General features: G+C 36.9%; 1 protein-coding gene and 1 non-coding gene across 2 annotated transcripts in view; one reads left to right on the top strand and one right to left on the bottom strand.

Annotated features, from left to right (window-relative positions):
- Nucleotides 1-27,478, top strand: part of IQCM (IQ motif containing M) — a 299,506-nt gene that overhangs the window by 64,849 nt on the left and 207,179 nt on the right. The window lies entirely within an intron of this gene.
- On the bottom strand, nucleotides 4,848-4,909 carry LOC123639031. Its single transcript, XR_006735600.1, has one exon. It is a non-coding gene; the product is annotated as a U7 small nuclear RNA (small nuclear RNA).

Below are 27,478 nucleotides of genomic sequence, written 5' to 3'. Positions count from 1 at the left end.
TCTGTTGGAGTTGATTTCTAATTTTATTCCACTGTGGTCTGAGAAGATGCATGGTACAATTTCTATTTTTTAAATTGTTGAGACATGTTTTGTGGCCTAGGATATGGTCAGTCTTAGAGAATTTCCCATGAGCTGATGAGAAAAATGTATATTCAGTGTTTTTTTTGGTAGAATGTTCTATAAATGTCAGTCAGGCCCATTTGTTCTAGAGTTCTGTTTAAGACCATTGTTTCTTTATTTTCTGTCTGGAGGATCTGTCCTGTTCTGTCAGAGGGGTGTTGAAGTCCCTGGCTGTTACAGTTTTGCTGTTTATCATTTTATTTAGACCAAGTAGGATTTGTTTTATGAATCTGGGTACACCTTAGTTAGGTGCATAGATATTTGGAATTATTATGTCTTCTTATTGAATTGTACCCTTTACCATTATTTAATGACCATATTTGTCTTTCATTACTTTTGTTGATTTGAAGACTAAGTTATCTGAAATCAGAACTGCTGCGCCAGCTTTCTTTTGGCTTCCATTTGCATGGAATGTTGTTTTCCATTCTTTCACCTTTAGTCAGAATGCATCCTTGTGGGTTAGATGTCTTTCTTGAAGACAGCAGATCCTTGGCTTGTGTATATTTATCCATTTGGCCAGCCTATGTCTCTTTAGTGGGCAATTCAAGTCATTCACATTTATTGAAAGAATTGATAGGTAGGGCAGATTTTTCTTCATCTTGTTGAGTTGAACTTTGTTGCTTTGTTTTCTCTCTTGAGCCATTGTGGTCTCTGGTCTTTGACCTTTAGCTTTTGGATGATTTTATACTGGTGAGTGTTTTGCTGATCCATATGTAATGATGTTCTGAGTACTTCTGGAAGGATGGGACTTGTCTTGAATTCCCTCAATCTTTGCTTGTCTGAGAAAGCCTTTATTTCTCCTTCATACAGGAAACTTAGTTTCGCAGGATACAAAATTCTAGGCTGGATATTATTCTGTTTAAGAAGACTGAGAAGGGGGCCCCAGTGTCTTCTGGCTTGTAAAGTATCAGCTGAGAAATCTGAAGTTAGTCTGATTGATTTTCCTTTGTAGCTTACCTGCTGCTTTTGCCTTACAGCTCTGAGGTGGGTCTCTTTCATGTTTATTTTGTCCAATCTAATGACTGTGTGTCATGGTGCCTTCCTGTTTGCAGTGAATTTCCTTGGAATCCTTTGTGCTTCTTGTACCTGGATATCTGCAGTTCTAGCAAGACCAAGGAAATATTTCTCCATTATATCCTCAAATAGTTTATCCAAACTTTGTGTATTTTCTTCTTCACCCTCAGGTACACCTATCATTCTCATTTAAGGCCTTTTCACATAGTCCCACATTTCTTGTAGGCTTTGCTCTTTTCTGTTATTTCTCTGCACTATCTGTGCAACTGACTTGTTTAATTGAAAAGTATTATCTTCAGTCCCTGAGATTCTGTCTTCTGTTTGATCTGCTCTATTCTTGAGACTTTCCACTTGTTTTGTGATTTGTTGAATAAATTTTTTATTTACAGAAGTTCTGTTTGATTTTTCTTTACTATTTCAATTTCTTTAGTGAATTTTTCTTCTAAGTCCTGGATTTTTGTTTGTTGGTTTATTTCTTTATGTTAGGTATCCGTTTTATCTTGTGTATCATTGAGTTTCTTACAATCCGTGTTCGAAATTCTTCTGTCATTTCAGTGTTCTGAATTTGGTTGATATCCATTGCTGGAGAGTTGGTGTTTCCTTTTGGTGGTGTCCTTTCAGTTTGATTCTACATTCTTCTAGTGTTCTTTCGCTGATTCCTTCCCATTTGAAGCAACTGTTGCTTCTTACCTTTGGATTTTTGTTTACATTAAGACATGCCCAGTTTAGTCTCTGAGCAAGTAGGTCATGCTTGTGGGTGAGATTTGATCACATCCTATATGATGAGTCAGTGGAGGCAGTAAAAGGGTGTGCAAATTGACCTCCCTGTCAGTATGTGGCACTTGCTGGGAGGAGCAAGCTGCAGTGTTGCTTTTGGGTCCTGTAACCTGCTATCCTTTGAAGATAGCTTAAAACAGACAAAACTCTTTTCATTAGATTCATATTGTATTAAGATCAACAGCAAGTTCTTAGGTTTCCTTTTTTCCATTATAAAAAATACTAGCCTACTAGCTGTGTTCTGCAGCCTTTTTGGCCCCAGGAACTGGTTTCATGGAAGACAATTTTTCCACGGACCCGGGGGTGTGGGGTGGTGCCTAGGGTGTCGTGAGTGTGGGGAAGCTGGTACAAAGCTCAGGCAGTGATGTGTGGCCAGTTTCCTAACAGGCCATGGACCAGTACCTGACCTTGACCTGGGGGTTGGGGACTGCAGGATTAAAGGACATTTGGAGAGATGAAAAAACTTTTCCATTAATGCCACCACCTTTGCACAGCTGTGATTAACAACTTGGTTTATTTTCTTCTGATTTTGTTCCCTTTACTTCTTTCTAAAACCTAGTGCCTATATAAATTTGAACATTTTTTCTAGTTAAGTATAATATAATGGTTTCATTTCATTAATTGGCCTAAAATGTTCATTTCATTTTTCCCGGTACTTGTCGAGAATCCTCCTCCTATGCCAGTGCAGCAAACTCTGTAGGTGGAGAAGCCACAACAGCGGTTGTTCAGTATCAGAGCAAAAGTCATGTTCTTTGTTCCTGTATGCTAACACTGTGTGAAGGCAGCTGAAAGAAGGGAGGAAGGAAGGAAGAAAGGAAAGAATTCTCAGTCCATTTAATAGAAAATAGATTTTTAAAAATAAGATGTTTACTAAAATAAATGTTTATTCTCAATCGATTTAGTTTTATGCAGGAATCCAGTATATCGCAGCACGTGGAGTGGGAGGTAGATGATGCTTGCCTGTTTAAATTTAGACTGTCACTGCTTGACCTTTTAATTCTATGGGCACCTGTCTCCCAAAATTCTACTGTAATCATCAAGTGCCTTCTCATAAATATTTTCATTTATTGGTGTAAGTTTTTTATTAACTTACACCAAGAGGATTCTAAGAATGATTTTAAAAAGCTGAAATTTAATATATTTAAAATAGTTTTTATTACTTTTTTCCTACAGTGGTTGTTTAAACATTAGTTAAAGGGTAGATGTTCATAATAAAATAATGGAATGAATTTATTTTTAATATAATAATGGCCCAATTTGTGTCACACCTTACCGGTCACACAGTTCTTTTATCTATGTTCTCTTTTGATTCTCACAGGATCTTGAGGCATGGCCAGGCTTACTTTTCCCCTTTTCAAATGAGGAAACTAAATATCAGAAACTCTGTGACTAGTTCAAGCCTCATAACAAGTATCAGCTTTCTGACTCTCATTTCTTTACTTGTTGCATTTTATTGCATTGTTTTTTATATATGTTCATATTGTCTTATATTGTGGAGGCAAAAGTGATGCTAGTCTGTCATGTTGACTTCTCATTAACACCAGTCTCGTGATGCCTCCTGATCATTTACTGTCCTTAGTGTAAGAACACGTACTCACTGTAAATCTTGATTTTAGATCAAAGCAATCTTGATGTCATCGCAGAAATTATCAGCTATGGTGCACACATCATTCTTGCCTGTTCTAGAGGGTTTCCTTTAGTTGTCTCTAAAGAGTATGCATTCCCTTTCCCTAACGGTATACAAACCCTGAGTCTGGGGAGTAACAGTGTGAAGATTTGCCTGTCTTGTGGCTGCCCAGGATCACACCTCTGTCTGTAATTTCCCCGATAAACCACCCTTTACCAACAAATGGGATTTGTCTGACTTGTTCTTTGGCTTCTCCTCTCCTTTGGCATTTTGCGGCTGCTTTGCATATGTGACCCTTTCACGGAACTCATGTATTTATGGTCATTTTGTTCTTTGATTATAAATTTGGAATATTTCAAGGCAAAACAAAGTAAAAAAATGTGGGAGGGACTTATAAAATGTGAATTTTGTGGTACATCCAATGTTACGAACTGAAGTGTAGTAAATGTGCATGATTATTTGAAAGTTTTGGTCCATGCCCTCTCAGTATAAATTTGGTGTTTTTCACTACTGTTTGTGTTTATTAGAATTACTGTTTCAATCGATCTTACAAGTTTATCAATATCGTTATTGCCTCTTATACAACTTTGGAGTGTTAGCTTTTATGTTGCATTATAAATTAGTTTATATTGCTCTTTCAGTATGTAACAATAGGAAAGATACCTTTCTTTTATGATTCCTCACTGCTCACATTAATAGGTAATTCATAAAAATGCAAATGTTTTATTACCTGAAAACACATCTTACCCCATCTTCTTTAGGAAAATGTGAAAAATATTTTTAATGTGGCAAATTCTAAATAATCAAAATTTTTCATACTGGGAGAAAAGCATGCTAATGATATTAAATGTGTTCAGCAAATCTCTAAGAAAGACATGTGGGATGTAAGAAAAGCGGTTTCAATCAATTACAAGAATATCTGTGTGTTGAATTGAGATATCTCTCTGCTCATTGTGTACTTTGTCAGAAAATGGAAAAAACAACAGAGTTTAGCAAATTTTAGTTATGTTCATTTCTGAAATTTCAAGAGAGATTGAATATATAGTCAATAAATATTGATGATACCACAAAGTGGTAACACGTGTTTCTTATTTGAAATAATCTTGAGGCTATGACATTTAAAAATTACAGGAAAGTAATTCATCTATATATCCTAAAGCAAAATTGGGAGGGCATCTTTAGGCCAGTGATGTACAATAGAAATAAGATGTGAGACATACTTAAAACAAAGTTTTCTAGTAGCCATATTAAAAAAGTAGAGAGAAACAGGTGAAACAAATTTTTTTCTTTCTTTCTTTTTTTTTTTTTTTTGGGTCTTCTGGTGAGGACCAAAAAACCTGCTAGACAAATTCTAAAAGAGCTGTAACACTTAGGTGAAATAAATTTCAAGCATACATTTTATTTAGCCTAATATATCCATAATTCATTTCTATATGTAATCAATATGAAAAATTATTAGTAACATTTTCTGTACTTTTTTTTTATTAAGTCTTTAAAATCTGATGTATAATTTAACTTACAGCTTCTTTCAGTTCATACTGGCCATATTTCAAGTGCTTATAGACATACATGGCTTGTAGTTACCTTGTTGACAGCACAGCCTTGGACTCTGCTCTCAAGGTCTTTGTTCACTCATTTCTGTATTTATATTATCTCGTAATGCTTGGTACATAGCAAATATAGTAAGTATTTAAGAAAGGAAGGAAAAAAAGGAAGGCAAAGAAAGGTAATAGAAGAATTTCGTAGTTAAATAGAGCTGAATATGTACTTACTAGCTGATGACCTTGATTAGCATACGTATCCTCCTTAACCTTTGTTCTGTGTAGGAATTGAGATATTTGTTTGTGTATTTCAGAATTATTGTGTAAGAATGAAATGAGTGTAACATACGTAAAGCACCTACTACTTGGTTTGCTTTCATCCCTTTCCTTTTTGTAATCTGAATTGTTATATATTATTAATAGATGACTTAATATATTTGTATCCACTTTTGTTAGGTTATATAAATTTCTCCACAAAACATAGTACCTTTTTTTTCAGTTACAATTGAATGAAAGGATGAAACTAGAAGCAGAGAGTAGGAGGGAGGTTCTTGGCATCAAGATTATAGCCAAGGACAATTGTGTTAAATTACTTAGTATGCTGTGGAATTAATTGCCCGTGATCTTAATTATAAATAGTTAATTTGTAAAAACAGCCTTTAAATGTGCAGGTCTGCGTTTACATATATGAATGTTTAGGTAAATAAGTGTCAGTCTGATATCTAATTTAAAACTTTAATTTCACAGTCACTTCAAATCTTCTTACTTCCCTTCTGCTTGGGCCTGACCCATGGGTGAGGGAATTGCAGAAGAAAATAGGGGCATGATCTGTTCTTTTCTTTCCTACATTCACATTCACACATACAGACACGATATAACAAGCTTGCAGAAATGTGCAGGAAATTTTATTTATATATATATATGTAGACAGACACACACACACACACACACACACACACACACGGGCTAGCTTCACGGGCATGGACCCTGCAATCACACAGGACCCAGCCCTCAGAAAGGGTACACACACACACACACACACACACACACACACACGGGCTAGCTTCACGGGCATGGACCCTGCAATCACACAGGACCCAGCCCTCAGAAAGGGTACGTACACACACACACACACACACACACACACACACACACACACGGTCTAGCTTCACGGGCATGGACCCTGCAATCACACAGGACCCAGCCCTCAGAAAGGGTACGTACACACACACACACACATACACACACACACACACGGGCTAGCTTCACGGGCATGGACCCTGCAATCACACAGGACCCAGCCCTCAGAAAGGGTACGTACACACACACACACACACACACACACACGGGCTAGCTTCACGGGCATGGACCCTGCAATCACACAGGACCCAGCCCTCAGAAAGGGTACGTACACACACACACACACACACACACACACACGGGCTAGCTTCACGGGCATGGACCCTGCAATCACACAGGACCCAGCCCTCAGAAAGGGTATGTACACACACACACACACACACACACACACACGGGCTAGCTTCACGGGCATGGACCCTGCAATCACACAGGACCCAGCCCTCAGAAAGGGTACACACACACACACACACACACACACACACACACACACGGTCTAGCTTCACGGGCATGGACCCTGCAATCACACAGGACCCAGCCCTCAGAAAGGGTACGTACACACACACACACACATACACACACACACACACGGTCTAGCTTCACGGGCATGGACCCTGCAATCACACAGGACCCAGCCCTCAGAAAGGGTACGTACACACACACACACACACACACACACACGGGCTAGCTTCACGGGCATGGACCCTGCAATCACACAGGACCCAGCCCTCAGAAAGGGTACGTACACACACACACACACACACACACACACACACGGGCTAGCTTCACGGGCATGGACCCTGCAATCACACAGGACCCAGCCCTCAGAAAGGGTATGTACACACACACACACACACACACACACGGGCTAGCTTCACGGGCATGGACCCTGCAATCACACAGGACCCAGCCCTCAGAAAGGGTTTAAGGCTCTGTGGTCACCTTCTTGAAATTCTCAGTACTTTATCTTTAAATCTGTGTTTTGTGAGTCTGATGTGATAATGAAACATGCACTGCAGGCTTGGAGCCTTGGCCCCTAATTGGCTCCACCTGCTGCCATCCTCTCTGCCTCCCAGAGACGGGTTCTTGACCACCTGCTTCCTGGTTTATGTGATTTACTAATTTCAAATGACACTTTTGCCCTTGAGCTATAAAAGATGTTGCAATCGGCTACTTTCACCATTTACCAACTTCTTTTCTCTCTAAAAATTTTTGGTTAGTTATGTTATTTATTGATTGTATCACATAGGCTAGGGTAAAAATCTTATGTCACACGTATTTGTCTTGAGTACTTTGTACATTTTTCTCACTGCCTTCTAGCCTGGTGGCTTTACTTTTTATAGGCAGGTTGTTTTTTCTGCCTGACTATTCAGAGGATTCCTTCTTTCTGAATTCTAGTAATATTTTTGAGATACGTTTTGGTGAGCATCATACTGTTGCAATTATTTTTCTCTGACATAATGTATGTCCTTCAATTTGAAGATTCTAATCTTATTTTATTTCAGTAATTGTTTATTAAACTATGTCTTTAATATGTTTTCTATTCTTTTGTTTCTTTTCTTTTTCCTGTTTACTATGTCTATCATTTTTCTTATAATCCTTTTAAACTCTTCCTTTATTGTGTTTCATGTTGTCCACATCCATCAATCCTCTTTTCAATGTCCCCTCTTCCGTCTTCATTTCAGCAAATGATTTTTTTCCCTTTACTTCTTTCTGGAACTCTGTTGGCTCAAGTAGTTACCTTTTTGTCTCACCATATCTTTCCTCAGTTTTTATATCCTTTTGTTTGTTTTTTCCTTTAATTGAGGTGACACCTTTCTTTCTTCCAAAAAATCTTCTTAGGCAGTATGTTTAGTCAAAATGTTTATATTGTTTGTGGCAACATTTTTCACCTTTTTTTCTTAGTAACAGTTATCTCATGACATTCATCTATCATATATTTTTGTACTTTTCCGATTTTATTTGTTTCTGCAGTATTTTTGTATACATTATATGTTACTTTTTAAAATTATTACTCACTTTGAATGTGGTGAGTTCTTCCTGTTGGAAGTTTGTGTATTAAGAGTAGGCAGGGCAGTGTTTCAGGTTAATGGGAAACACCTTTAATGACATAAGTTAGTATATTTGCATGAGATCTTTTAGGCTTTATTTCTCATAGCCATGTGATTTACACACTGAAAGACAACTCTCTTTGTTGAGTATCTCTCCTTAACCCTGTTTCAACTGGACATTGAATCCTAAAAATAGAAATCATCCTGTGAAATTGCTCATTTAGCATGACCTCCTCAACTTCTTAAGATCTTGTGAAAATGTAGTCCAAGGTACTTCTGCTGTCAGAATAAGCACCTAATCTCCGTTTTTCCCAAATGGATTTGCTCCACAGGACGTGGTTACTTATTTTTGAGAGCTGTTCTTTGCTCTGCAACTGTAGGCATCTTTAACTTCCTCTTCTTCCACTCCCAATTTAATTTTCATTTATATTAGGAATTTTTTTCTCATGTACTGTGTTTCTGGGTTATGGATGTCTTCTGATTTTATGTAAGAAATTTGCATTTCTTCAGGGTTATGGATGTCTTCTGATTTCATGTGAGAAATTTGCATTTCTGATTTTCCTTTTTATTATTGGTTTTAAATTATTTCCAAGAAGAAAAAGGGCAAAGACTGTATTTTTTCTCCATAATTTACAAATCAGCAGGGGTGATAATATTTTTGAGGAACTAAAGCAAATGCCAAGAAGCAAGCCTCCTTGAAAGAATTATAGTTCATACATGAATATTTAACACAAAACATAATATGACCTATCTGTACTTATATGTTAAATGATAGTCTTAAAACTTCCTCCAAAGTTACTTATATAAAATTAAAATTTTAATAGAGTGTATTAGTTTCGTAGGGCTGCGGTAACAAATTACCACAAACTAGATGGTTTTAAGCAATAGAAATTTATTACCTCACGGTTTTGGAGGCTAGATGTCTGAAACCAAGGTGTTGGCAGGGCCATGCTCCCTTCCAGGCCTCCAGGGGAAGATCCTTTTTTGTCTTTTTTAGCTTCTGGTGGCCCCAGATGTTACTTGGCTCATGGGAGCATATTTCCAATCTGCGTCTCTGGTTTTTACAAAATTATCTTGCTGTGTGTCTCTCCTCTTGTCATAAGGACTTAAGTCTTATTGGATTAGGGGCCCACCCTATTCTGGTATGACCTCATCTTAATTTAACTAATTATATCTGCTATGACCCATTTTCCAAATATGGTCATATTCCGAGGTATTGGGACTTAAGAACATCAATATATCTTTTTGGATGATACAATTCAACCCATAACATAGAGACTACTATGTTTTGGTAGACAGTGGATTAACTGATTTTTTTAACTCACTCATAAGTTTTTTTTTTAACAGGTAAGGTTTGTGAAACAAAGGAAGAATATATAGCAAGAAAGTGGACAATGTACATCTACATGCAACAACATCAATCAGTTTTAGATATAAACAGTGTTGAGCAATAAAAGCAAAACAGAGAAGTATTTTGGTAGATAAAGTTCAAATAAAAATTTCGAGCTTTATAGTTTAATACCATTGATGAATTCATATTCTAAAAATGACAAAAATATTTGCAAGAAAAGTCAGGAAACTGGTTAGTTTTGGGGGAGTGAAAGTGCTTGGATTGGGGAGGAAGGATTCTGGGGTGGTAGCATGTATATTGTTTCTGATGCTAAGTGACCCACTATTAAAAACTGCATGCATATAATTTTATGTCATTTTCTCTATGTTATATTTTATAATAGTAGATTTTAAAAAGAACAAATTTACTAGGAAAGTAATGTTAAACACTTACTCTTTTAGAAGCTTTGAAAGTAGGAAATTTTTGGGTGGCCAACTGGCCCAGTTGGCCCTGGACTGAACTATTTAGTTGGACACATGATTTTCAATGCTAAAACCAAGGCAGTTTTGGGTAAACTGGATGGTTGGTCACTGTATATCCATTGAGACCACTTTACCACGGGAGAGGCCATTGAATGGGAAGGATAATGGATGAATATCTCATTGGTTATTGTAAAATTGTGATAGGAAATATATTAATGGCAAGAAGGCAAGAGTCTTTAAACCCAGAGGTTAAAGCAAGAATTCAAAGGCTAACCCACTGCAGAGGTTTATTTGGAGTTTCTATTTATAGAATGTAGGAAAAGGCCACAGTATTTAACAATTCTTTAGGTTTTTTGAGAAGCTCCCAACTGCTCAGACTTTATCTGCACGACCAGCCTCTCTGGATATTATGGGCAACTTCTGGATTTTGGCTGGGTTCTCTCTCATTTACACCCTCCTGTCTGGTCTGGATAAGCAGTGCTTTGTTCTTAAGTCATAGAATCGCAAAAGAGGATTTGAGTGCCTTGAGAACTGTCCCTCAGAGTCCATCTCCTCATTTTTATTATTGCTGTCCTCTAAGGGACAGAATCACTTCCACTGACTTCTACATCCAGCTTAACCATCTCATTGCCTACGAAGCTATCCCTGGATTTCCTCTGGTATACTTGCTTTCTCTGTGAGTGAACTTGTACAACTTAAATCTGTTGTAACACTTAGCACAAAGTGATAGTGAGTTTCCTTTATTTACTCTTCCCCTTAGACTATGTACTTCTCAAAGTCGTCTAGTACTTTGTTGTGTTCATCTTGTACTCTCAACACTTAGCAACATGCCTGACATGTAGTAGGCATTCAGTGTTTAGCTGCACCTAGTAAATATGAAATAAATACCTTCTGAGGTTGTAGACAATACACCCATGTATAAAATGGAAATGCTAGATGTGACAATTAACTTTGGCTTGAAGAAAACCATGCTGCATTATTCCTATGTCTAGTGAGTATTGCTTGCTTGATTGAGTGTGGCTGTGGTAAATATCATTTTTATTAAAAAAAAAGTAAAAAAAGTAAAAAAACAAAAAAGTCCTGATCTGTAGGCTTCTGATTCTTACTGAATATAAATGTCTTAGAACATAAACCCCTCTATGGGCAGGCACTATGTTTTGTGTGAATTCTAAGTAACCACCACATTTACAGGGTGTCCTAGAAGTAGCCATACATCAGGAAAATGGGAAATTGTAGCTAAATGTACCTTTATTTACAAAATATTCATTACAGAATTTTACAAGATTTTTCCTTTGTATGGAGACTTTTGGGATACCCTGTATTATTGCTAATGTTAAATAACTGGTGTATTTTCTCTCTGTAATATGTATGTCAAAGGGAGATACAAACTTTATGAGCCAGTAGATTTGTTTGTATATCTAAATGTATTTTTGAATCTATCCTAAACCTGAGGAGAACTCTTCATTATTGTGTTCTAACTCATAGGGAAACCAAAGTCTGTCATTCTTCGAATTTAATATCCTGGAACAATATTGTAGTGTTCTAAAATGTGCTTGAAACCAATGAGAATCTGTTTTTGGATGGCTGAGCTTTGAAGGAGCTCCAAATTTTCCTGTGCAGTCCATGAGATGAGTTTATAGTTTAGATATATGAAGGCAATAACTGTTGAGATCACAGAATATCCCTTCTTTGCTGAAGGGGGAAAATACTTTTGTCATTCCTGACTACTTTGTAAGAGGTGAAATATTTCATTGCTTTTAAGTTGGAATTAATTTATAGCAACTATTCAAAGAATCTATTCAATTACACACCAGTGGGTATGAAAATAGATTTCCTATTTTATGACCCCTCATTTTTATCAGTTTGTGCTAAGCTATGTCCACTGGGAAATACAGTGGATATATGTAAGTGATATTTCTTTCAAGCTTTTCATACATATGAATCTTTTAAACATGAAGTAGTGAAACTATGCTGGCAAAATATACTACAGTTCTATTGCTTAAAAAAAAAAAAGACAAGGTGGTTTGACTTGAAGGTTTACTGGGGCTTAGCAGTTCTTCAAAGTGCCATTTATTAAAAGTCATACTAATTACTTGTACCAACATTCCTATAAAGCAAATCCTGTGCAAGCATTTTCTAAAGATTTTTTTATTATTCACTGTCTGGAATACTACTTCTTGAGTATACATACTGAGAATTTAACTTTGTCTGCAGACAGAAAAAATATTAATGTTGGTTAATTTATTTATAGTGACTTTGAAATAATTTTTAGAATACAAAAAAGCAAGACCTTATTCTTTAATTTGCCTTTTAAAAAAGGCAATTTCCCAAATAGATTTGTAATCCATTTTTATACCCAAGGTAGTTTCTCTGGCATAAGTTTTAAAAATTGGAATTAATAATTCAGGACTACAGTAGGTTACAACTATGTTATATAACATGTTATATATACAACTATGTTATATAACACTTTGTAAGCTTATCTGCATTTTTTAAAATCTATTCAGCCAGCGTGTGTCTCTTTTTTTTTTTTTCAACTTCATCAAAGTTGGAGTTTATTCTTCATTTTTTTTTTTTTTTTATTTCAGCTCATCATGGGGGTACATAAGTTCAGGTTATATACATTGTCCATGTCCCACCCATTCCCCTGAGTCAGAGCCTCAAGCGTGTCTATTCTCCAGGCAGTGCGCCTGGCACTCACCATGTGGTCATACCTCCATCCCCTCCCCCTACCCCCCACCTCCCCGAGTCAGCACCTTCAAGCATGACCATTCCCCAGACGGTGCGCAATGCACTCATGTAGGCATACATCCCCTCCCCCCACTCCCTGTCTCAGTCTGACAGCCAATTGGTATCCTTCCCCGATGTGCATTTAGGTGATGATCAGGGAAACCAATTTTCTGGTGAGTACATGTGATGCTTGTTTTTCCATTCTTTGGATACTTCACTTAATATAATGGGTTCCAGTTGTCTCCAGGAGAACCAAAGAGATATCATATCCCCGTTATTTCTTATAGCTGAGTAATACTCCATGGTATACATATGCCACAGTTTACTAATCCATTCATGGATTGATGGGCATTTGGGTTGTTTCCACATCTTTGCAATTGTGAATTGTGCTGCTATAAACATTTGGGTACAGGTGTCTTTGTTATAGAATGACTTTTGTTCTTTTGGGTAGATGCCCAATAATGGGATTGCTGGATCGAATAGTAGGTCTACTTGAATCTGTTTAAGGTATCTCCATAATGCTTTCCACAGGGGTTGCCCTAGTTTGCATTCCCACCAGCAGGGTATGAGTGTTCCTGTCTCTCTGCATCCACGCCAACATGTGTTGTTTTGGGACTTTTTGATAAAGGCCATTCTCACTGGAGTTAAGTGATATCTTAATCTTAATTGTGGTTTTGATTTGCATTTTCCTGATGATTAGGGATGTTGAGCATTTTTTCATATGTTTGTTAGCCATTCTTATATCTTCTTTTGAAAAATTTCTCTTCATGTCCTTTGCCCACTTTTTGATAGGATTGTTTGATTTTTTCTTGCTGATTTTCCTGAGTTCTAAATAGATTCTTGTTATCAGTCCTTTATCTGATGTGTAGTATGTGAAAATTTTTTCCCATTCTGTAGGCTGTCTGTTTATTTTCGTGACTGTTTCTTTGGCTGTGCAGAAGCTTTTTAATTTAATCAGGTCCCATTCATTTATTTTTGTTGTTGCTGTGATTGCCTTAGGGGTTTTCTTCATAAATTCTTTGCCTAGACCAATGTCTGTAAGAGTCTTTCCTACATTTTCTTCTAGAATTCTAATAGTTTCCCACCTAAGATTTAAGTCCGTTAGCCACCGTGATTTGATTTTTGTGAGAGGTGAAAGCTGTGAGTCCTGTTTTAGTCTTCTACATGTGGCTATCCAGTTTTCCCAACACCATTTATTAAATAAGGAATGTTTTCCCCAGAGTATGTTTTTATCTATTTTGTCAAAGATTAGATGGCTATATGAGGATGGTTTTATATTTGGATTTTCTGTTCTGTTCCATTGGTCTGTGTCCCTGCACTTGTGCCAATACCAAGCAGTTTTAATAATCACAGCTTTGTAGTATAGTTTGAAGCCTGGCAAATTAATACCTCCCATTTTGTTTTTGTTGCTTAAAATTGCTTTTGCTTAAACGGGGTCTTCTCTGGTTCCACACAAAGCATAAAATTATTCTTTCTATATCTGTGAAAAATGATGTTGGTAATTTAATAGGGATTGCATTGAATCTGTAGATAACTTTGGGCAGTATAGTCATTTTAACAATGTTGATTCTTCCAATCCACGAGCATGGTATGGTTTTCCACCTATTTACATGTTCTGCGATTTTCTTCCTCAGTGTTTCGTAGTTCTCCCTATAGAGGTCCTTTACCTCTTTAGTTAAATATATTCTTAGGTATTTTATTTTCTTTGTTGCTATTTTAAAGGGTATTGAGTCCTTAATTTGGTTCTGCTTTTGACTGTTATTGGCATATATGAATGCCTCTGATTTGTGTGTATTGATTTTGTATCCTAAGACTTTACTGAATTCATTGACCAATTCCAGGAGTCTCTTGGTTGAATCCTTGGGGTTTTCTAGATAGAACATTATATCATCAGCAAAGAGTGAGAGTTTGATCTCTTCTTTCCCTATTTGGACTCCCTTAATTCTGCTCTCTTGCCTGATAGCTCTCGCAAGGACTTCCAATACTATGTTGAAAAGTAATGGGGACAGTGGGCAGCCTTGTCTGGTTCCGGTTTGAAGTGGGAATGCTTTCAATTTTTCCCCATTCAGTATGATGGTGGCTGTGGGTTTGTCATATATGGCTTGTATCATTTTTAGATAGGCCCCGTCTATGCCTATTTTGTTAAGTGTTCTTATCATAAAAGGGTGTTGAATTTTGTCAAATGCTTTTTCTGCATCTATTGAGAGGATCATATGATCTTTATTTTTGCTTCTATTTATGTTGTGAATTACATTTATAGATTTGCGTATGTTAAACCATCCCTGCATCTCTGGGATGAAGCCCACTTGGTCGTGATGGATTATTTTTTTGATAAGCACTTGGATTCGATGTGCTAGGATTTTATTGAGAATTTTTGCATCTATATTCATAAGGGATATTGGTCTGTAGTTTTCTTTTTTTGTTGCATCCTTTCCTGGTTTTGGTATTAAAATTATGTTGGCTTGATGAATGTGTTGGGGAGAATTCCATCCTTCTCAATAGTGGAGAATAGTTTATGTAGGATGGGCACCAGTTCTTCTTTGTAGGTATGGTAAAATTCAGGTGTGAACCCATCTGGTCCAGGGCTTTTCTTTTTGGGAAGGTTTTTTTTATTGCTGTTTCGATTTCAGATCTAGATATTGGTCTATTCAGGAATTCTATTTCTTCCTAGTTGAGCCTGCGAAGGCTGTATGTTTCTAAAAATTTGTCCATTTCCTCCTCATTTTCCAATTTGTGTGCATAAAGATTTTTGTAAAATTCATAGATGATGTCATGTATCTCTGTGGCATTGGTTGTGATTTCTCCTTTCATGTTCCTGATGGAGGTTATTAAGAGTTTTTTCTTTTCTGCTCTTGGTTGGCCTAGCCAGAGGTGTGTGAATCTTGTTTAATAAATCAAAAAGTTGGTTCTTTGAAAACATAATCTCCCTTATGGTTTGTTTGTTGTCCTTTTCATTCAGTTCTGATTTGATCTTAATAATTTCTCTCCTTCTGCTGGGTTTGGGGTCGGTCTGTTCTTCCTTCTCCAGCTCTTTGCGTCTATTCATTAGATTGTCTATTTGTAAGTTTTCTGTCTTTTTGATATAGGCATTTATGGAAATAAATTTTCCTCTCAGGACTGCTTTAGCTGTGTCCCACAGATTTTGATAAGTTGTGTCTCTCCATTGTCATTTAATTCAAAGAATCTTTTGATTTCCGTCTTGATTTCTTCATTTATAAAATAATCGTTCAGGAGAAGGTTGTTTAGCTTCCATGACTTTGAGTAGGAATGAGAATTTCTGTTAGGGTTCATTATTACTTTTATTCCGCTGTGATCTGAGAAGATGCATTTATAATTTCTATTTTTGTAAATTTTTTAAGACATGCTTTATGTCCTAGGATATGGTCAATCTTGGAGAATGTCCCATGGGCTGATGAGAAGAAAGTATATTCAGTGGATTTTGGGTAGAATGTCCTGTAGATGTCAGTCAGGCCCATTTGTTCTAGCATTCTATTTAAGACCGTTATTTCTTTGTTTATTTTTTGTTTGGAGGACCTGTCCTGTATTGTCAGAGGCGTGTTAAAGTCTCTGACTATCAGCGTGCTATTATCTATCATTTTGTTCAAATCAAGTAGGGTTTGCTTTATGAATCTGGGTGCACCTAAGTTGGGTGCACATATATTAAGTATAGTTATGTCTTCTTGTTGAATTGTACCTTTCACCATTATATAGTAACCATCTTTGTTTTTCATTACTTTTATTGATTTAAAAACTAAGTTACCGGAGATTAAAACCACCACGCCAGCTTTCTTTTGGCTTCCATTTGCTTGAAATATCGATTTCCACCCTTTTATTTTCAGTCTAAATGCATCCTTGCAGGTTAGATGAGTTTCCTGAAGACAGCAGGTACTTGGCTTGTATTTTTTTAACCATTGGGCCAGTCTATATCTCTTGAGTGGGGAATTCAGTCCATTCACATTTAATGAGAGAATTGATAAGTGAGACTGATTTCTGTTCCTCATGTTGGCTTGAATTTCATTATTCTGTTTTCTCACTTGAGCCATTGTGATAACTGAGTTTTTATCTTCTCTTGAGTAGTTTTATATTCATGGGTCTTTCTTTTGCTGGTCCGTGTGTAGCCCTGTTTTGAGTACTTCTTGGAGAGCTGGTCTTGTCTTGGTGAATTCTCTGAGTTTTTGTTTATCTGAGAATGTCTTAATTTCACCTTCATATATAAAGCTGAGCTTAGCTGGATATGAGATTCTAGGCTGGGCATTATTTTGTTTCAGAGGAGTGAGAATGGGGCCCCAGTCTCTTCTTGCTTGTAAGGTTTCAGTTGAGAAATCTGGCGTAATTCGGATGGAATTTTCCTTTGTATGTAACTTGCTTCTTCTAACAGCTCGTAGAATGGCCTCTTCAGTGGAAATTTTGGTCAGTCTGATAACTGCATGATGTGGTGTCTTCCTATTTGGTATGAATCTCCCAGGGGTTCTTTGAGCTTCTTGAACCTGTATATCTAGAGTTTTGGCAAGGCCTGGGAAATTTTCCTCAATTATGTCTTCAAATAGCTTATCCAAGCCTTGCTTATTGTATTCTTCACCCTCAGGAATGCCGATAACTCTCACGTTAGGCTTCTTCACGTAATCCCACATTTCTTGTAGACTCTGGTCTTTACTCTTATTTCTTTGCTCCATCTCTGTGAGTGACTTATTTAATTGGAAAGTGTTATCTTCGATTTCTGAGATTCTTTCTTCTGTTTGATCTGCCCTGCTCTTGAGACTTTCCACTGTGTTTTGTAGCTCCCTGAATAAATTCTTCATTTCCAGGAGTTCAGTTTGATTTTTCTTCAATATTTCGATTTCTTTAGTGAATTTTTCTTCCAAGTCCTGGATGTTTTTTGTGGTATCTTTGTGTTGGTTATCCATTTTTTCTTGGACAATATTCAGCTTATTTATGATCCATGATTGAAATTCTTCCTGTGACATATTGCTATTTCGAGTTTGGTTTGTGTCAATTGGTGGAGAACTAGTAATCTTCTTTGACAGCAAGGTTTCAGCTTGATTCTTTATACTCCCAGAGTTCTTTCGCTGAGGCCTTCCCATCTGGATCAATCATTAGGTCCCTTCTTTCAGCTAGCTTTAGGCTGGACAGAGGTAGTCCTTGCGTGCTGATCTTGGGCTGTGCAGCAGCCCAGGTAAGCTGCCTCCTCTGTCACTAGGGGGAGCCCTTCACGTGTTGTTCAGGATTTTGCTGCCTCAGCTGTGGGGCTGCTCCTGTTGGGTCCAGCCCCAGAGAATTAATTTGGCCGAAACCGGTTTGAGAGTCCTGTCACTGGACTGATTTATTTGCAGACGGAAAGCGACTTTTTCTTTGCCTCTTCCTCTGCTGAGGTGGATTCTGCCTCTCTCTGCATGGAAGACCGCGGCTAGGGGGAGGGGGTTGCCCACATTCGCCCAGCGCCCCGGCTGCTGCAGCTACCGGGGGCGATGGTCTGCCCCGCCCCAACGTCCGCAAGGTCCACGCTCCGCTCCCTGGCGACTGGGGAAGCCCTCAGTGTTCACGCAAAGGCAGAGCTCCTAGTGGGGGTCCACGGACTAGAGGAGGGAGCCGCCTAGTTCCCAGTCACTCCGCAGCGGCTAGGCTGTGGACCCTGACAATGGCGGCTGCCCACGCGCCAGTCACTGGTGCTGGGGGTGAATGTTCAGGGTCCGGCAGGGGCAGGAGGAGCCGGGATTGAGGGAGCCCAGCTGCCTGCCTAAAGGAGACAGTTTGGCGTCCCGCAGGTGTCTGTCACTGCAGCCCAGCGGGAACCCTCTCCCACGGGTTGCAGTCCGCCCACAGAGCTCAGGGGTCCAGAATGCCTCCCGCAATTGTCTCCTCTCCACAGAGCCCCGTGTCTCCCGCGGTGATTCTGCACCAGCTTCAGGCAGATCCCTAATTGAGTGGGAGTGGGGGTCAGTGGGGAAAACAGGCCGCTTTCCTGTGGGGCTGAACCCCCCCCCTCACTTGCTGGTGAGGCGGGTACAGCTGTCCCGCGTTCCCCTCTCTATTGTCCGTCCCGCACTCTCCAGATTTTCACGATCTGATTTCCTGTTCACCTCAGTCTTTTCTTGCTCTCTGTGTCCCACGCTGATTCTCCATGGATTCATACCGCTGTTCTGGTGGGGGAGCGATCCTCTAGCATTGTGGCAGACCGAGATCCATGCCTTCCTCTCCAGGAGCACGAATCCAGGAGATCACCACCACTCCGCCATCTTTCAGCTCCTCTCAGTGTATGTCTTTTGAGTGTGGAGTTTAAGCCATTCACATTATTGAAAGAATTGATGAGTGGGATGGATTTCTGTTCATCCTGTCAAGTAGACCTTTATTTCTCTTTTTTACCTGTTGATCAATTGTAGTATCTGGGCTCTGACTTTTAGATTTTGGGTGCTTTTAAGTGGTGTATGTCTATTGTACTGATCCATGTATAATGTAGTTCTGAGTACTTCCTGCGGGGCAGGTGTGATCTTGACAGATTTCCTTAGTATTAGCTTTTCTGAGAAAGACTTTGTTTCTCTCTTGTATAAGAAACTTAGTTTTGTAGGATACAAAATTCTAGGCTTGGCGTTTTCCTGTTTGAGAAGACTGAGAATGGGGCTTCAATCCTTTCTGGCTTATAAAGTCTCAGTTGAGAAGTCTGTAGTAAGTCTAATGGATTTTCCTTTGTAAGTTACCTGCTGCTTTCACCTTATGGCTCATAGGAGTGCCTCTTTCATATTTACTTTGAGCAATCTGTGTGTCGCGTGGTGATTGCCTCTTCATGATGAATCTCCCAGGGGTCTGCTGAGCTTCTTGTCCTGACCCTCCTACCAGCTTCGATGATTCCTCTCAATTGGTTGTGGTAAACTTCTGATGGCCGGCCACTGTTCTCCTCATATTCAAGGCTCTTATCTCCTTTGCAAAACTTCTTGAACCACCACTGCACTGTAGATTCATCAGCAGTTCCTGGGCCAAATGTGTTGTTGATGTTGCAAGTTGTCTTTACGACCCATTTTGAACTCGAATAAGAAAATCACTCAAATTTGCTTTTAGTCTAACATCATTTCCATAGTCCAAAATAAATATAAAATAAACAAGAAGTAATAAGTCATTAGCAAAAAAACATAAAGCAAGAAATACATGTTAAAATGATGTATAACATGGCCACATTTAAGAATGTATTCCAGTATCAAACGGCAAATTTCAACAATGCTAAAACCGTGATTACTTTTGCACTAAACTAATAGTTTTGTGTTCTGCCTCTCCTTGAAGGAGCTTGTCAACCTTATATTGCAGTTTATCAATTTGTGTTGTGACCACAGGTCTCTGATTGGCTAAAAAATAAATCATTGTTTTATAGACTATTTGGATTGTTCTCATTGTTACAGTGGGAAAGATATTCTTTTATGGCTTTCTATATCTAAAGTAAAAGTATAACTCTACATATTTTTTAAGATTTTGAGATGATATTCCTTAATACTGTACCTAAAAGCCAATATAATGGGTATGATTTTCTGTTTCTCATCCTTTACTCTGGGTTTAACTTCTCAGGATCTATTTCCTCTATTATTAGAATTAATAATACTAGAAATGCTTAATTGTCATTCCCTATTTTTGAAAGAAATACAGCGAGTTCTACAATTTATAGAATAAAGAACTCTTGAGTTAAAAAACAGAGTTGGAATCTCAGCAGGTTATCAATATATCCTGAACTTCAGTTTTTTCTTTTCTAGGATTGTTTTTGTCTACCTCTCAGTGGATATAAGGCTAAAATGAGAAAACGTATGCAGAAATTATTTGTATTTTTAATATGCACAATAAATGCACATTACTGATAATCTGTTTTCAGAAGGAGCATGCATAATTAAAATTTGAAACTTTGAAATTAATTTTTACTCTAATAGCTTAATATCCATAGCACTTTATGGCCTCTTGGCAGTAGGCAGGAGAGGATGTATTTTATATATAGGAATAATTGACAAATATTTATCGAGCACCTACTATGTGGCTAGATACACTGCTCATTACTGGAAAGGCATTGGGAAACAAGATGTAGTCATTGACCTTATAGCACTTACATTCTGTTGAGGAGATAGATAACAAGCAAGTACATAAATAAATTTCTGATGCTCTGCTGTACCTGAGGATAGTTCTGACCTAGGATTTTATAATAATTTCAACAGAGTCATCTTGTGAGTACTTTGAGTTGCTTGGGGGATTTGCTGAGATGTGCCTCTTTGTGCCTTATTAATATTATTCAGTTCCATTCCTCCTTATTATAAACAGCACTTTTTGGATAGAACAATATTATTATTTATGTTTTCCTCTGGGTCTGATCTCTTTTTCTTATGATGAGATGTTTAATTCAAACTTTTCTTGGCATTGGAAAAGTTTATGCATTTTGGAATAAAGTATAAAACCATTTTATTATGAAAAATCTAAATATATACAAAAATCAAGAGACTAGGATAATAAAACCATATATGCCCATCAACGCGCTTCAAGAATTGTGAACTCATGGTCAGTACTTTTTCATCTGTGCACTCGCCCAATTCCTTTCTCAGCTTCAATTATTTGAAGCAGATTCTTTGATATTCATTTGTAAATATTCTCCAGCTGTATTGTAAAAGATAAAGAATTTGTTCTTAAAGCACAACCAAATATCTGATCTTAAATTAATAACTTAATATCAATATATAGTAATTGTTCCAATGTCTTGTTTCATTGTATTTTGAGAGTCTTCATTCAGTACAGAGTTGTTACATCTTTTTTGCTTCCATTTTTTAAAAGGATGAAAACATTTAATATAAGTATATATAATGGAAGCAATGATATCATCTGAATTTTGAAAGCAAAGAAGTATTGATTAAAGTTTTTTTGTTAACTTTTTGAAAACTGACCATAGAAAATGCTGTGCTAGGTATATAGGAATACAAATAAATTTTAGACATCAGCCATGCCATATCAAGAACTTGCAGTCTTGTAGCTGAGTTAGAATACAAGAAAAGGTAAACCATGATAGAAAGCAATGAGCTGTGTTCTGTCCCAGTGGTGGTGACTAGTAGTTTTCAGCCTCTCTGACCATTCATGTTGGTGTATCATGATCAGTGAGATGATTGCAACCTATTTTTCTTAATAGTGAAAAGAAAAAACTTTGAGAATTATTTAACTTTTTTGATAACTGGAGTAGATTCAAGGTTATTTCTGTAATCATGCAGTCACATTCTTTTGAATATGCTTTTATGAGTGGAGAGAAAAAGATGATGGTGTTATAGCTTGGCCTTTAAAGTTGGCTGCACGTTGGGAAGGTGGAGCTCAGTTAGGATATGTTATGGGTACGGGGAGTATGGCATAGGAAGATGTGTGGAGATGGGTCTCAGTGTTCTTTTAAGTTAAGTAGAGCAGTTTAACTGGAGCAAAGGTTCACATATGGACATAGTAGTTAGTAAAACCAGTAAAGTAGCTTGAGAAGTAAACTTAATTTTGTCCTCAATTATTCTTAAAATTTCTACTAAAATAATACATATTATGTTTCTCAAAAGAACCAAATTTTGTTGAATTTGAGTTGTTGGTGTGTGGGAGGGAGAAGACAGAGCATCTGTGAGATATTTTATTAATGTAGTCAATTTTCAGTTATTAATAATGAAACAGAATCCACATGGCTATCTGAGCTTCATAGATAACATCTAAAACATTAATATCCAGAATTTTCATCATCCTCTCAGGAGTTAACTTTTTATTTGTATGTATAAACAAGTAGAAATACTAATTTACATTTCATCTTTACTTTTTTTCTGATGAAAGAATTGAAAAGGACAGGTAGAAACTGGCTAATCTTTAAACCAAGTACTTGTAAATGTTGATCATAATGATGAAAAGTTCTTGCCTTAGCTTATTTTACTAATCTTGTTTGTTATATTTACGTGTGATACTTGCTTTAGCTTTATACTTGGACTTTTTGAGCCTGTTAGTACTAACACAAATTTTTAATTTAATTCTCCACAATACTAATTTAATTAAATTCCTACCAATCATATAAAGTCCATACACCTTGTAAGATGACAAGCTAGTTCTCTTTGCCACTAGGAGTGTAGGAAAGAATGGAGTGAAATATTTGGAGAGAGCATACAGACATAAGCAGGGATAAAATTCTGTTCTCTAATTATCCTTTTGCTTTTTGTCACTAGAATCTTTTCCTCTTTCGAATGTATTGCATTAATGAGCTTTTAGTAAAGATAATGTTACATTAATGAACTTCAGTCTTTTGATAAGCCAGTCATCAAAGACAGATGGAAATAACAAAATTAATAATCTTTCTTAGGGGATTAGATACTTATTTTTGTTTTCTAAAAAGGCCAGCTTATTTCAGAATTTGCACAGTAATACTAGCTCATGGATAACTGGTGAATAAAATACCAAAGATTTGTCACTAAATATTCTGTAGATTATGTTTTCTAAAGTTTAATCATTCTTTCACATTGCAAAATGAATATCTTCATTATAGAAATTCTGGAAAGCAAAATTTTTGGGTCAGGATGTTTATAAAGCCTTTAGTAATGGAGCATATATGTGAGTGGGTCATGGAAAGTCATCCATTCACCCCTGTAGTCACTCTAGGTTTCAGATTTCCCAACACTGGGATTATCAACCAGCTTCAGCGAGGACTAGAGACGTTGCTTAACCTCTCAGCTAACAGAGCATGCTTCTGTTAGTTCACTTAGCATGTAAACTGTTAAAATATAAGATTTGATTGTATTAGATTATTTCTATGTGGTGTAGAAACCAAACTGAGCAGAGTTTGAGCCAAACATGTCCAGTGTACCAATTTCTAATTCATATGTGTTTGTCTGAGGCTAATGGGCTGCTTCCTAATCTAGTCCTCTAAAGCTCAGGTGGCAAGTCTGGTTTCAGAAATAAACCATGGGGTTTAGGTCCTACGGCAACTTGTATGGGGAAAAAACAATTCAGATAACTTTCCTTAACGAGTAGCTGTATGTGAGTCACGTGTTTAAGGCTTCACAAACTCCACAATCGGCCTAATTAGAACAAAGAGGAGAATAGAATGCAGAAAAAACTTTGATCAAGTCAGAAGCTATCACTTTTAACATCAAGTCAGAAGCTATCTCTTCTAACATTTTGGCACATTTTTGTTTGGCTCTCTTATTTGTGGATTTTTTTTTGTCCATAATTAAAAGTATAAGGTATATAAGATATTTTGATAATATAGTTATTAACATAATATATTTCATAAGCACAACTTTTGTTGTTTAAAAATAATCCAGTACACAATGTAGTAAAATTTACTTAACCAATCTCCAATTACTGGACATTTATATTATTTCCAAATTTATTTTTGTGTCAGTGTCGAAGACTACCCCCAGGTTTGGTGATTCACTAGAAATACTCATAGTACTGAGCACGTAGTTATAGTCACAGCTAAGATTTATTACAGTGAAAGGACAAAGTAAAATTAGCAAAAGGAAAAGGCACAAGGGATAAAGTCCAGAGGAAACCAGAAGTAAGCTTCCAGTAGTCCTCTCCCAGTGGAGTCACACAGAATGTATCTAATCCCTCAGCAATGAGTCATGACAACATGTGTGAAGTGTTACATACCTGGGATGCTTGTTAGAAACTCAGCACACAAGATTTTTATTGGGGCCTATCCACTCTGTCTGGTATGTACCAACATTCCAGATTTCTAGAAGGAAAGCAGATATTCGGCATAAAACATACTGCTCGCACAAACAGTCTGAGTACAGTGAGATACCCTTATCATTTGGGGAAAGTTTTACATCAGTGTAGGGGACTTTTTACCTGCCAAGTTCCCAGATGCCAGCCAAAAGTCAACCTTGCAAGCAGATCTTTCTAAGAACAGCAGTCTCAGACTTGCTATGTTAACTCTTTTCTGCATAACTATTGTAAATAATGCTATTATCACTTTTGTTAATCTTTCATCACATTTCAGATTATTTCCTTATGAAAGACTCCTAAAATTATTATTATATAAATTTTAAAAGACTTTCATTACTGACAATTACTTTCTTACAAAAGTCCGTTCAAATTTTCATTTTCATCAGGAATGTATGAGTTTGGGCATCAAAACGTTGACTAAAATAGGTAGGGTGCATATGGTTCAAATATCAATATATAATTTGATAAACCTGGGAGGAGTAATCTTTTTAAAAAATTTAGAATTATGTGAGACAAAAGAGTACTTAATTGTTGCTTCCTTTTCAGGGAGACCAGTAAGAACACTCCCAATGTCCACTTTCCCCCAGCACCTCTGACATTTTTGCCTAGAAACCTATGACTTCATTGTCATCTGTAAAATATGTATCATCTAGTTAACATTTACAAGTGAATGTTAATTCATTTGTTCAAAAAATTAGTACATATTTGTTCCAGATATTGTGGTTATGTAGGGGATAAAGTAGTAGTGCACTGGACACAGTCCCTGTCCTCCTGGAGTTTGCAGCCCACTGCCAGCATGAGCTGCATTTGTCAGAGTGCTTCTCAACAAAGATGACAAGTGAGCTGCCATCCAAGAGATGGTTCAAGTTACAAATTCAGGTAGCTGCCCGTATGTTGCAGGAATAAATCTTTGATAGACTTGGTGCCTGGGAATCCTGCTTTACTGAATCAAGAGTCTTCACTTTGTAAGCCCGAGACCAGTGTTTTCCAAAGCTGCTATGACATAGCAGCTGTCTCTCTCCCTTCCTGGGAAGAGAATGAGTTCTGACTCTGAACATGTTGTGGTCCACCCCTCCCTCTCTTCCCCCCAAAAGTGTCATTGAGGGCATACTTAAGGGAACCATTTATTTTTGTGCGTATATTTGTTAAAGGAATTTAAACAAATTGTGTTTTTTCCTCTACAAGTACAAAATGTCCTTTTTAGAAAAATAGGCATAAAATTTAGTCTTATCTAATGCTTCCCTAGAGGCAAACATTCCTAAAGTTTTGTGCTGCTTTGTGTAGACCTTGCTTTTGCTCATAATTTTAATGTAACTTTTCCCTATTTTTACCTAAAAATATATAGTTAAAAACAAACTATTTTAAATGTGTTTTCTCTAAAATTGCAATTGGTTACGATTAATTGCAGAAAATGTAGAAAATACAGAACACTATCACACACAAATAAATGGCAATCCTGTAGTATTCTACTACCCAGAGATAATCACTGTTAAATTTTGGTGTATTTTACTATGATCTATTTTCCAGGTATATTTTTTTGCTTTGTTAAACCACATAGCTTCATAGATAGGAGCGCTCAGAGGTTGTTCCCATGATACAGAGAAGAGCTTTGTGAAGGACAGTGTCATGATTCAGGTGATTCAGTGTGAGTTGTTAAAAGGGAGAAAAATCATCATTTAAGTTCTATGAAAATGAAAATAGCCATTATATTGTTCTTTGTTATTCTTCTCTTGTTTATTGGGTCTCTAGGTACATGTCCCCAAACCAAATGAAATGTCTAGTCATTGTAAATACATGACAGAACAAACTGGTTTTGTTGTTTTGATAATCATAGAAATAGATTCCATTTAAAAGCTCATTTGAACTGTAGTGAATACGGGTTTATACCCTAGGAAAAAAATGATTTGGTTCCTGGGAAAATAGAATATGCAGAAAAGAAACTGTGAGGTAAAGATAGGTAGGACCAAGCTTTAAGACCACCCTGTAGAATCCATGTGACTACACCTGACCCTACAAGAATTGAGTATACTGGTTAGTGGAAGAACTGCTGGTTCTCTTATACTATGGTTTCTAAATTGTTTTATCTTTAGTTGCGATTCATGTTTTGGTCTTCAGTTAAGTATTTGTATGTTTATTTATATAAAACATTTTCTGAGCAGATTTTCGTAGCATTGGTATATTTGAGCATTATTTTTTTTTCCTGGCTTTTACACATTGAAGACGATTATAAAATTTGTTTCACAACTTTTCTTTTACCTGAAAATTCTGTTGGTGGTCTACTTACTGGTTTTTTGCTGTTTCACAAAAGAAATTAGAGAACAACCTGAGTTTTATACCTTTGCAGGTATTTTGTATGAATTTTTCTTTATTCTTATAATTTAAATTTTTTTTATTCCTCTAATTTTGCAGAATCTACTTGTATACAGTCTCTTTTAATTAGCTTTCCCCAAAATTCAATGAATCCGAATAGAAGATTCAGATCATTTTTGTTCAACTTAGAAAAATTATTATATAGTGTGTTTTCTTCATTTCTGATTATTCTGGTTTCATCTTCAGTAATGTGTGTGGTTCCTTTGATGGGCACTCTATTTGTCATCTTTAATCTATAATCTCTCTCATAATTTTCTCATATCTGTGGATGCTTTTCTTATGCATTCTAGGAGCACTTGCCAAACCCAGCCATTTGATATTCTGCACTGTCACTTACACCCCTACCAACTCTTAAGTACATTTTAAGTCTGACATTGTATTTTTGCTTTCTTTGTACTCCTTGCCTTTTAAAAAATGCTAATTTCCATTTTTAGTTAACTTCCAATTATTATTATATGTAAGTCTTAGTTTATTTTCTCTTTATTGCTTTAGCTTCTATTTTAGAGAGTTGGCTTGTTATAGTGAGAATGCCAAACACCTTTCTAAAAATTTTCCCTAGGTCTAGCAGACTGTTTTTAGACGTCAGCTGTTTTATTAGATTTTCAGAATTG

This window comes from Lemur catta, chromosome 5 (genome assembly GCF_020740605.2).
Source record: "Lemur catta isolate mLemCat1 chromosome 5, mLemCat1.pri, whole genome shotgun sequence".
In the NCBI taxonomy this organism is placed as follows: Eukaryota; Metazoa; Chordata; class Mammalia; order Primates; family Lemuridae; genus Lemur; species Lemur catta.
The sequence above is the reverse complement of the archived record's forward strand: the minus strand, read 5'-3'. Positions and strand labels throughout refer to the sequence as shown.